Below are 12,587 nucleotides of genomic sequence, written 5' to 3' on the forward strand. Positions count from 1 at the left end.
ATCGGATATGTCAGTCCTATGATATGATTTCAAACTAAATGTTATCTATTACCTGAAACAAAGCAAACTGCTAGAACAAAAGCAGCAAAGGCCAAAACTTGCAAGCCTTCCAATCTGGACGCCATCTTTGAAAACACATACACAATGCAGACAGTCCCTTAATATATAATCTCTAGACAAATATTTGCATACATAAACCGAAAATAAATCTTGAGGCAATGTACCAAAGGTCTCGAGGATGCAGTTATCAATCAAAAAATTAATTTGTTAATGAAACGGTGTCGATTAACCGCTGACAGTCAACAATCAAGATATTGATATAGGGCATACCCCTTCCCTTATTCCCTTATTCATATTTTTCGGGGGGTAATTGTTAATAATGTAATCGATGATGTTTTCACCTAATTAATCTATGTGTGCACCTTTATTGCACCTTTATTGTCACTTTCACTTTATCACATGGCCCTTGAATGTCAGTATTTACTCTACTATAAATGTTTTGCGTTAAAAAAAATGATAATGTTGATATTGATCTGATCGATTTGACATAAATTTGCACCTGCGGAATTTAAATCAAGTTCTACGAGGTATTGGATAGAGCGCCCCCTGCTCACGTTTGAGAGACATAGGGAATACAATTTTTTTGTACTCCTGAGACGCCCTCGAAATGCACCTCAAACGGGCTTGTCAGGATAACGTACTAATACAGGGCAGGAGAGGTGGTCTTGCACGATTTCCTGAGAACTTTTCTTTCCTTTCTTTCTTTTACTTTTCGAACTGACATAATTTGAACAAAGAAATTATCATATTTTGGAAAAACAGAAAAGCATATTTATAAGGCAACAATAGTCAAAACTGACTAGTTTGCCTATTCAAAATAACAACAACAACAACTTTTTCCCCTTATCGTCTATAATTCAGCATTACTCACAAAAATCAAAAGATCAAGCTAAATAAATAAATAATTCAAGAAACGGTTAAATTAATGTGCCCTTTAAAATTGTACATTTTTTGCGTTTAAGCGGAGCAGGGGTTTCTAAATGAAGGCTTGGTCTCATATAGCAACAGCCAATCGGCCATTCTTGCAAGTGCCGTGTGCAGTCGACTTGCAAAAACATGGGCAAAATTTAAAGAACGTACGTGATTAGTACTGCTTCCGTGTGGATTTATGAGCGCACAGACACGACATACGTAGCACTGTTACTGCATGAGGAAGAAGCCACCCCCCCCCCCCCAAAAAAAAGTCGCCTTTGTACCTCAACCAAAAATTTGACAAGCAATAATAAAACAAAAGTCTTAAATTTTTTGATGGGGAGGGTGTGAATTTCTCGGGGGGGGGGTGCGTAGCGAAAAAAACAAGGGGGATTGAACCCATGTAACATGCCCTGTAACCATTCCCCCTGCGTACGCTACTGCTGCCCAACGTCATGACAAATTACAACTGAGCAAGGACACCGTACTTGAGCTGCGCGCGTACAGCTCCGAACGATAACGGGGCAAACATACATGCAGGCGAGGTGTCGTGGCCAAATGGTCTGAGGCTCCCGACTACACCATGAAAGTCCGGGGTCCTCCCCCCCCCCCCTAAAAAAACGTACTGACTAAAATAACGCACGGTGTATTGTGACCATAGCTAAAGTAAGTGTTGGGGAGCAAGCAAAAAATATGCTAAATCATCATACAAGGCCCTGTGAAGAGGGGATGTTGAAGCACAGTAATTAGATTTTCCAGGGGGTGCTGCGTGTGTTATTCTCTATAGGCAGCACCCCCTGGAACCCTGGTAGCTGTGGTGAAGCAAAGAAATATAAGCAAAATTACTTACAATTTGTGGTCCCCCTCCCCTGGTTTTTATTTGGGGGGGCTTGTCTTTTTTACATCAGCACACATGTAAAAAATCGTTCCCAGGGCCCTAAACCTCTACGCGATTGACAAAGGTTGGGGGGCAAGGGGGGATGCAAAGTAAAAAATGAAGAAACAAATTCAAGAGAAAAGGGAGAAAAACGTATAAAGAGAAATTTCGCAACAACATAGGTATAAGTTACAGGCGTCAAGTATAGAAAAGGAGGTCGGGTCGACCACTACACAGTAGACCTACTCACCCGGACGATCTCTTTCCTACAAATGACTATATACGTGTGGAAGAGCTGTGGTGTAGTGGTTCTGACTCTCGCTTTGTAAACAGAGGGTCGTGTGTTCGAATCCCACCGCGGTTTAGCGTCCTTTGGCAAGGCGTTAATCCACACTTTGCCACTCTCGACCCAGGTGCTAAATGGATACCCGGTAGGATGCGAAAGATATTGTATGTTTGATTTTGCCAGCGCCAAAATGAAGCTGCGATGAATGCAAGGAATGCTCCCCAGGGAGTGGAAATTGTGCACTTATCATGCGGGATTGAAAAGAAACCAATGACCGGGGTAATAATATGCTGTAACGCGCTTTGAGCCATTCTGGGAAAAGCGGCTTATAAAACTTGGCTATTATTATTATACCCTGGTTTGCCAATGAAAAAAGTCGACACTTTTTTCGAATAATGCTCACATTTCAATAATTTTATGATGATCATTTTACTTGTAAAATACATGTTTGTATGTGCGTGTATATGTATGAGTGCATGTTCATCGCTCTGAACTGGAGTCGGGGGGAGACACAACATGTCGACACCGGCCTCGTCGGATTTTCAGCTACTTTAATATCATACCTAATTTAATGTATATTGTAATATTACAGGGACGGATCCAGGTTTTGGCATGGGGTGGTGGCAAATATTTTGATCATAAACTATCCATGGTCGACTGCTAAAAATGATTTTTTTCAGGGGGTAATCACAACTTAAGACTGCAATAAATCTCAGCATTATTATCATGATTATACAAACAAAACAAGATCTCTCATTTGGCCTAAATGAATAAGCGCCAGCTCAATCTTTTTGATATTTCATAATTTTTTACCTGAAAGTTTGACGTTCTGAGAAGCTTTTTTTTAATAATAAACAAGATAAATACCTAACTAAACAATAAATACGAGCGCAAAAGCTCGAGCTGAAATTATACTGACGTGAGAAAGACCTGTTGAGTACTGTATGAAGTGACTCGTGAAAAGGATACAAATCTCACCAATCGAATAATGCGAGTGGAAAGCGCGAGCTGAATTCTCTTCTCATTACGACCCGAAAACTGGACATTCTAAACACGTTTTGTTATTTTGTACAGGATATATACTAAACAATAAATGCTACCAACCTCCAAGCTGCTCCGGAACTTCAGCCCCTCCCACTTTTTTTTTAGATAAACGTGTGCAATGAACCTTTGATTGATAACCAAATTATGACTTCATCCCTTTTCAGCTCCCCAACTTCTTTTTTGCTCCCTGACAGGAGCAGCTAAAATCATGCTCTTTCATGCACGTTCCTCCATTAAGCAAGGGTTGGGGTAACACAAAAGGCATCTTGTAATACATAAAAGTTCAAGGTACGATTTTTATCCTGCATAACTATATGTCTGAAGGATGGTATTAAAAAAAGACATATAGTTATGCAGGATGAAAATCGTACCTTTTATTACAAGATGCATTTTGTGTTACCCCAACCCATGCTTAATGGAGGAACGTGCATGGAAGAGCATGATTTTAGCTGCTCTTGTCAGGGAGGGTATGTGGGGGATTTGTTGTGAACAGCCTGGGAATTCTAAAGAAGAAATACTACACTTTCATTTTTACTGGTGCCCGATATCTTCAGATTCCCCCACCCCCCCAAAAAAAAAAGAGAGCTGAAAAGAGATGATATCATAAGTTGGATGTCAAAATAAGGTTATTTACACATGGTAATTTAAAAAGGTGGGAGGGGCTTAAGTTCTGAAGCACCTTGGAGGGTGGTATTAGGGATATATTCAATAATAATAACAATAAATAATGATATAGGGTGTTTGTATTGCGCGCATGTCCACGTTTTTATGTTAGGTGATTATCCCGGCTAATCTAAGTTTCCGAATCCGGCCGCTCTCAACTTTTTGAATAATTACTTCCTGCCGGCACCATAACCTAGCCTGGGTTGAGTGCAGCACAATTCTTTGATAAATTTCTTGCTGATGGAAATTATGCTATGGCTGGAATTCGAAGCCATTACCCTCTGTTTCAAAGTCCGGAGACCTAACCACCGAGCCGCAACTATCCATAAGTTGGATGACGTTCTAGAAAAAAAACATATGATATATATTTTGTGTTGGTTTATTTCGCAGCGTGTTACCCATACCCTTGTCTTCATGGAGGAACGTGTATGGAAGAGCTTGATTTCGCTGTGCTTGTCAGGGAGGGTATGTAGAATTTCATTGTGAACAGCGTGAGGATTTTAAGAAGTAAATATACTCTATTTTCATTTCTCTATTCAGTTAATAATTGAATAGATATGTGTGTAACAATTTTACGACATTTTCAGCTTTCCTTCAGAGTACTTAACCTTGTATAAAAATCCAAAATATTCAGATACAATTTCTTAATAACTCATCTTTATTTCCATACAAATATGAGTATAGCACAAAGTTAAATGAACTTGATATACCGAAGAAACAGTATCAAGGAGTATTATACAACTACTAACATTATAATGATGTGTCACGGTACTTTCATAGGAATTTCAATAACTTGTGTATTGTAGAGTTAAACGACCAATTTTTACTCGTTTTTTTTTCTTCATTTTTCCCCCGTCTTTTCTTTTGATAAATTTAGTCAGGGAGCACTCGAATCATGTTTGACAGGTTCTGCCTCGCGAAACCTCGAAATGGGGGTCTAAGGAGCTGCCTAGATTACAGGGTGTCAAATATAGGGTCTGGGGGAACTCTTATCTTAATGTGTACGTGTTATGCACCACGATATGGACAATTACTATAACAAGTCTACTATCAACAAATCAAATTGAATGATTTCAGTGGCTTTAAACCAAACGTTATTGCAAAGTTGTCATTATAACAATTTTTTTTTTAGCTTTCCGTGTTCCCGATACATCTTGTAGGATTTTTTTTTGTCCTAAGGGGTGACACTACATTTGCTCTTGCCACAATTGCTACGGGTTAATATCTCAGAGGGCATAGGGTTAGAGTTAGAATTGTAATTGGGAATTTCGGTTCAGAAGAAAAATGTAAAGAAAAGGACTAGGATTAATTAGTTTTGTTAGTTGGGTTTTATGTTTGGCTTAATGTGCAGAAATTCCATTGGAGCAATCGTCGCTAGAGCAAAATTGTCATGGAATCTCATTAGGCTGGGTGCTAGTCTGCAGGCACAGATCCTAATAGTGCATAATGCAAAGCCTGAAGTAGCGAGACTAGACTAGATCACTATGTACTGTGACTGGCTCTACTATTTGACACAGACAGAACCTTTGGTGTGTAGTCTTCATTCTAGACCCGATATTGGTCGAGAGTCAACTACGAGTCTGTACTTGCAGACTAGCTGCATGCATGGATAAGTCCCAGATAATATCTAATTCCCATGGCAGCTGGACAAGGGGAAGTCAACATTGATGTCAAGTTGGTTTTAATAAAAGCAGAATCACTATAATAAAATAACAGAAATGTGAATTTCAAGTTTCAATTTTGTGACAATATCGTTGTGGAATATAAATTCTATTCTACTTTTGATGGGTTCATGATGGTTCATAATACGCTTGGAAGGGGAAAAGCCAGTTCATGCATTGTATTTACTAGTAATTGACCTTGATTGTCTTAACCATTAGTCCGTTTTAAAAGGACAAGTCCAATCCTAACAAGAAGTTGATTTGAATAAAAAGAGAAAACTCGAACAAGCTTAACACTAAGAATTTCATCAAAATCGGATGTAAAACAAGAACATTATGACGTTATGACAAAGTTTTGCTTCATTTCACAAAACAATTATATGCACATCCTGTTCTGTATGCAAATAAGGGGACTTTATACCATAATGCACTGAATATTTCTGTTGTATTCCATCGTATGAAATATTCTTAATATTATCCTCATGGTAAAGTGAAACGATTAATTCCTCCCTGAACATGTGGAATGAGCATTGTTTTAACATTTTATGCTTCAGTCATGCAAGTTGGTCCTTATCAAATCTGGAAAAAACTGACAATTCAAACATTAAAAAAAGAAAAAGTGAGTGAGGGTATCATCGACTGTCTTATTTGCATGTCACTGAGATGCGCATATAATTGTTTTGTAAAAAAAAAGCGAAACTATAAAATTTCCTAACTTTTTCATTTTACATCAGATTTTGATGAAATATTCAGCGTTATGTTTGTTTGATTTTTCTCTTCTTAAAATCAACATATTTCTGGGGTGGACTTAACCTTTAAAGTCAGTTACCATGAGATGTATGAAATTAGATTTGTTTTATAAAAAATATATATATAATGGTTTGACGTACTACTGATGAAGTGTGTCATAACGGAAACTTACTTTAATGCAAGAAATTACAGTCATGAAATAGAACATAATTGAAATATCAAACAATGATAAACACAAAACCTGAGCCATATTCATCAGTTCTCCTTTTGTATGCAAACAGCCTCATTCATTATTTTATACATTTATAGCAAAAAAAAATATATAATCATTCTTTCATATCAAAGAATCCAATTTAACTAATAATATTTTATTGCTTTGTCAAAAATAAGCACTTATTTTGGGCAGACTTTTATATTTATTCATCGCAAACTTTCCAGATCATTATCAGGCGTTCATCATTAACATCACATCTTGTCAATTAAATCGTAGAGGTATAAAGAAACCTCCATGATTAAATATTGGAAATTGATATGCTGGTGATGTTTATCTATTTTAATGATTCATTAATTCATGCTATCATTACAAAGGTGCTTTTAACACATCCTTATGATACTTACAAATATGAAGATATCCCAAAATGAACAGAAATTAATCATTAAAATAAGTAAAAACATTGTCTATGTCCTAAAACATGCTTATAGAAATACAAAGAATATAGATATTGTATGAACTAGAACATGTCGATATTCATAAGAAGCAGAAATGACAGCCCAATGCAAAATAATTTCGGAATGATGATCAGAACATAGACCTACTAAGTTAATATTATAAAGTAGAAGAAACAAAAGAGAAAGAAAATAAGAGGAAAAGAAAGAATAAAGAAAGAGGGTAAAGAAGGGTAGAAAGGAAGAAAGGAGGAAGACAAGGAAAAATAAAAAACAAAAGAAGAAAATAAGAAAGGAGAGTAAATAAGGTGGGAAGGAGAGGGAGAGAAAGAGAGAAAAAGACCCAAGAAATAGCGAAAAAGTAGGGGAAGGCGGGGTAAGTTGTGACAGTTTTTGTTTTTTGCATGTTAAAATTGATATGATTAATAATCTTGTCGAAATAAGTACCTTGCCTTGAAATTTAATTCTTCTGAAATATTTTCCACCTATATATAACTTTCTATCCCCACACTGAAAGTCATCGTGACCTTTGAAAAAAAACGATGTCAAATGGCTCAACTTGCCCCATATATGGGGTAAGTTTGAGCCACCTTCTGGGGTAAGTTGAGCCACAAAAACTATGTACAAAATGTATGAGGGGAGAACCAGCATGTCAATTTTTTTGTTTTAAGTCTTTTCACTTGCTAATTCTCTATAAATACTAACATCCTTTAAAAGGAAAAGAGCAGTCATGTAAATTTGCTCCTTTCAGCCAGCATTTCAATCGATTTTTATGGTTGGTTTATTTTTTAAGATACATTACCATAGGAATTACCATGGCTCAACTTGCCCCATGCTGTTTGGCTCAACTTACCCCAGTCCGAACTTAGTGCGATAATTTTGTATCCACACATTTATTATGCATCCATCCTATAAAAGACTATGACAGGAATGAAGATCCATACCTGGAGTAATAATGTTGTTATCATGTCTTTATTATATCTAAAGACGTGTGTGTTTATAAAGCACTTATCTATTTCACACTCTTTTTTACTTTTTTGGCTGAAATTCATATTTTTCCCTCTAAAAAACTACTTTTTGTTTCAAAGTTTAAAACAATGTGGTGGGGTTAGGGGTTATGATATGGGTCATCAATACATGACACCACCACAATGTCTGACTCATTCATTATTGGCCTGGGGCTGGTGGCTCAACTTGCCCCTATGCTCAACTTACCCCGCCTTCCCCTACCTATCAAAGTGACCACCTCAAAGCTTTAGCAATAAACAGGTCTGTATATTCAACAATAATTCTTAGAAATCTTGATAGTGCACATATTTATACAACATTACTGTTGCGTGTATGTTTCAGAGGGGGCAGTGTATGTGAACAAAGAACAGTTCTTCTGATCGCCAGTCATATGCCAAATAATAGTCCTCAGATGTAAAGTTTCAGTTTCAACATAATCGTAAATCCCAAATTCATAACATTGAAAAGTAGGTTGAAACACGAGTAAATGAGTAAATTAATGTAAATTTGACTCGGAGATTGAGATAATTCCATTGTTGGTCAATGCATTGTTTCATTAAGCCCGAAGTTTTGCACGAGTTAAATTTGTATTCATATCAATACTATTCAACAATAGAATCAAACAATGAATCCATTTTTTTTCTCAATGTATTCACCAAGCAATAGAAATCATGCAAAATATTCATAAACCACTGCTCTTGTAAAGCTTCTCTAAAATTTTGGGGTCTCCACTTCTATCCCACAATGTCACTTCCTCACCCCAAAACCATATTACATTTACTTTCAGAAGACATGATAATAATAGCGATAATGAGCAATTTGGCCAATTTATTGGTATATATATATCCCCAAGAATACCCTAAAGTATATGTAAGAAAACAATCTATGGAAGATCAAATATCAACTCTATTATGGATGTTAATTATCCAGATTTTAGCTAGGTTAACACATTGACTTAATACACAATAAGCATGAGTGAGTGACAATGCAGTCCTCTTATAAATGGAATGGGAACGGGTGAGGGAAAAGTTTGGGAGATTACAGCTGTAATTTTTGTGTCTCTTTAACAATTCCAAATTCAAAAACATATTTTCCTAGGAAAATATCTATGGAATTAATCAGAATACATCAGCTCAAATATACTTTTAAAAACATGAATAATTTTCTTTTATTTTTATATAGCATTTATTAATTATCAAATTCAGAAGAATGTTGCAAGGCGCCTGCAGATATTTTTAAACCCTAATCAAATAAACATACACACAGTGCATATAAAAAAAAGTTTACAGTTAAAAATAATCCTGTAAAATTATACATTTTAATATCCTGAAGCATTATCCATGTTTACATTTATACAATTTCTTTAAGCAAATGACGACATAACTGTCAAAAAAAATCTGCTTGAGTGAGCACCACTTTTGAAAAGTTTGTAAAAAAATGATTCGCGCAGAACTTAGAAATAGTTAAATGGCTCATAAAGAACACACAGAATTTAGCTAGGAAGATCGATTTGAAGATATCTTTTACCCTTTAACTGGTTTCCTCCTCAATACACTTCATAGAGCACCATTGTGCCCCTTCCCCTCAGCACACACCAAGGCCTCTTTGATGATATCTGCTTTACACTGATCTGATATTAAAATGAAATGGCTTATTCTTGTTTTCATTTTGTCAATCATTGTCAAGCTTGGGGAAAGTGTGGAGAAACAAGTATTAAATAAAATATGAAATGTGGTCCCACTTTAACCAGTTGCCTACTGAACCCAGCTGGTACCTGTATAAAGCCTATGGAAATCACAGAATTCAGTAGTAATGGGGTTAAATGATAAAAACTTAGTGAAAGAATGCTGGAGATATTTGACATGAACTTTTGTTTACATTCAGTTATATGTCCTCAGATCAAGATGGCACAAAAATGGTAAAGGTTATGCTTACCTACAGCTAAAGTGTTAATTTGGGTGGCAAAGTTGTTACAAAATGTTTGATTTATCTGTTTTATTTCATTTTGCTAAAAATGCCAAAGAAATGTACTGTATGGTCTGCTTGTTTTCACCTCATTTCTTCACAAACCGATTTCTACGAGTGTTACAAAAATGGACAGTGCTCACTCAAGAGTAACGCTCTCTCAAATTTTTTACTTTCATTTGATAGAGACCCAAACCAAAGAAAATGTATCAAAATATTATCCCCATGTTGTATATTTTCAATCCCATGACTGTTTCAAAGTGATTTCTTTTTCATTGATACGCACTGCATATATAACATATAAAGATTAACATTAATGTTATTTCAAAGGTCAAACATTTACATGCCTAATACATATACTTGCTTGTATTTTATATCTTACAGTAAAAAGCAACGTATGAAAACGACTATTCTGTTAATAATAAGAACAGTATATATATTGAAATGAATAAAAATCCAAGCATTTAATCTCTTATTGGGGTGCAAATGTGTCACTTTTATACACAACACCAGTTGTATCGGTGAGCATACATCGTCCTCTGGGTGGATTTAGCATAAATATATATATATATATATATATATATATATATATATATCACATATTTGTTTTAATAGGGTTAGGGAAAAGCCAAATCACTGACTAAGATGACATTATATTGATCAAATTAACTTCTAAAACATGAGCAGCCCTGAAATTTAGCATTTTCCAAGCATTCAGCATGCATAAATATCATAGTCCTCTGTTTTTTAATTATTTTATCTATTAAACATTTCCATGCGAACAAATTATTCACTTAATTGAAATTTTGCCATCAGAGAATCAAAAAAATGTCTATCCATGTTAAAGGCTAAACATCTGACATTCAATCTTACTCAACAGTAGTGACCACTATATTCATTTGCATACATTGGTTGTTTGTAAAAATATGAATTATATACCATTATATATTATCACATATACTTATAGTTAACTATCTTGGTAAAGTTTAATATTTATACATGTAGGCAATCTGAATACTTATTTAAATATCGTGATCATACAACCAGGAATCTATACAATACAAAGATTAATATAATTAATTTCTAGCTCAACCTGTGCTTGAGATATAATACTAAAGGAAAAAAGACAGTACCTTTATTCTTGTCAGGGACCCAACTTATGTGATTAAGACACCAATATTATATTTTATACTCTTAAATATCAGATTTTTTATCACATCTTTCACACAATTATCATATAATAATTATTCATCATAATTTGACAATGAGATACTAGCAGGTTACAGTATTGTTGTTCGTGCCTTAAAATGGCACTTTGTGTAAATATTGGGTGCAATCAAGTGCATGCTATCGGAAGTAAATAACAACGAAACAAGAAGCCTAGCAGGCAAAAATGAACTTGAACATTCAGCAAACAGAATGCAATTGACCATCAACAAGGATAATACCCCTTGTTTAAGAATACTTTTGGCAAGTGGTAAAGAACAATTATGAATAGTTATACTTGTAATGAGAAATTAGAAAATACTAAATTTACAAATGGATCAAATAAAATAAATTACTATGGACCTTTATAAGGACAAAAACACACACAAACTGACATTAAATGTAGCATGCAATAATTGCCCGGGGGGGGGGGCACTTCCATTGACGAGCGGATACCATGCGCGACCATGGGGTCTCGAGAAAGCACCCAAAACACGTATTTTCCATATTCTGAAAATGCACCCCTTAACAAGTATTGGCGTGTGAAAACCCACCCCTTAACAAGTATTGGCATGTGAAAACCTACCCTTAACAAGTATTGGAAAAAACACGATACTCTTTGCAAATATTCCCTGAAATGAACCCCTAAACAAGTACAGGAATATTTTATTGTTATGTCACGGTCCTTCGGTCATTGGTTTTACCTTTGCACATCATTTGGTTTAGTACGACCCCACCTTAACGTTCAACACCTTGCGCAAATCAGACTCTAAACACGTAGGGTTGGAACAAAAAGGACATCCTTTATAAAACATTTTAAATTTGTTTTATTGTCCCGCAAATTTGACCCTAAACACATAACTTTCCGAGAGAAATAGATACACTTTTTTTATCTTATTTTTGAGTTTTTGACACCCTTATCATATTACGTACGTAACATGCCCTTTCTTGAAAAAGACATCCTTTTTACATGTTTTTTGGGTCGTGCATGGTATCAACTCGTCAATGTAGGTGCCCCCCCCCCGGAATAATTGAAACAAAAATACATTCACATAACTATGTGAAATTAAACAGTCTTAAAGGAAAAGTCTACCCTTAAATCATCTGCTTTAATAGACACAAATATTATTAACAATCATAAGAACTTCAGCAGATGAAATGTTCGTGACTTTTTTGTTTAAAATGATGCAATTTGTTGGGTGCTCTCACATGTATGCTGTGAATGGTTATTACACATACTGCACTTTAAGAAGAAATTATTCATATATACATGTATTTTGAACAGACACATTCATGTACAAAACTTTATGAAACAGATTTGTCTGTTCATCATAAGCCTTAAAGCTTGTGTATAGTTTTGGTAAATCCACCAAAATGCACCTATCACTATTCCAATTCATTGCTAGCTAATATGAATGGATATGCCCTATAACAGTTATGATGTGGAGGATATGAAATGAAATGTGTTTTACAGGATAAATTTTGCGAT

The sequence above is a fragment of the Lytechinus variegatus genome, chromosome 10, assembly GCF_018143015.1.
Source record: "Lytechinus variegatus isolate NC3 chromosome 10, Lvar_3.0, whole genome shotgun sequence".
NCBI lineage: Eukaryota > Metazoa > Echinodermata > Echinoidea > Temnopleuroida > Toxopneustidae > Lytechinus > Lytechinus variegatus.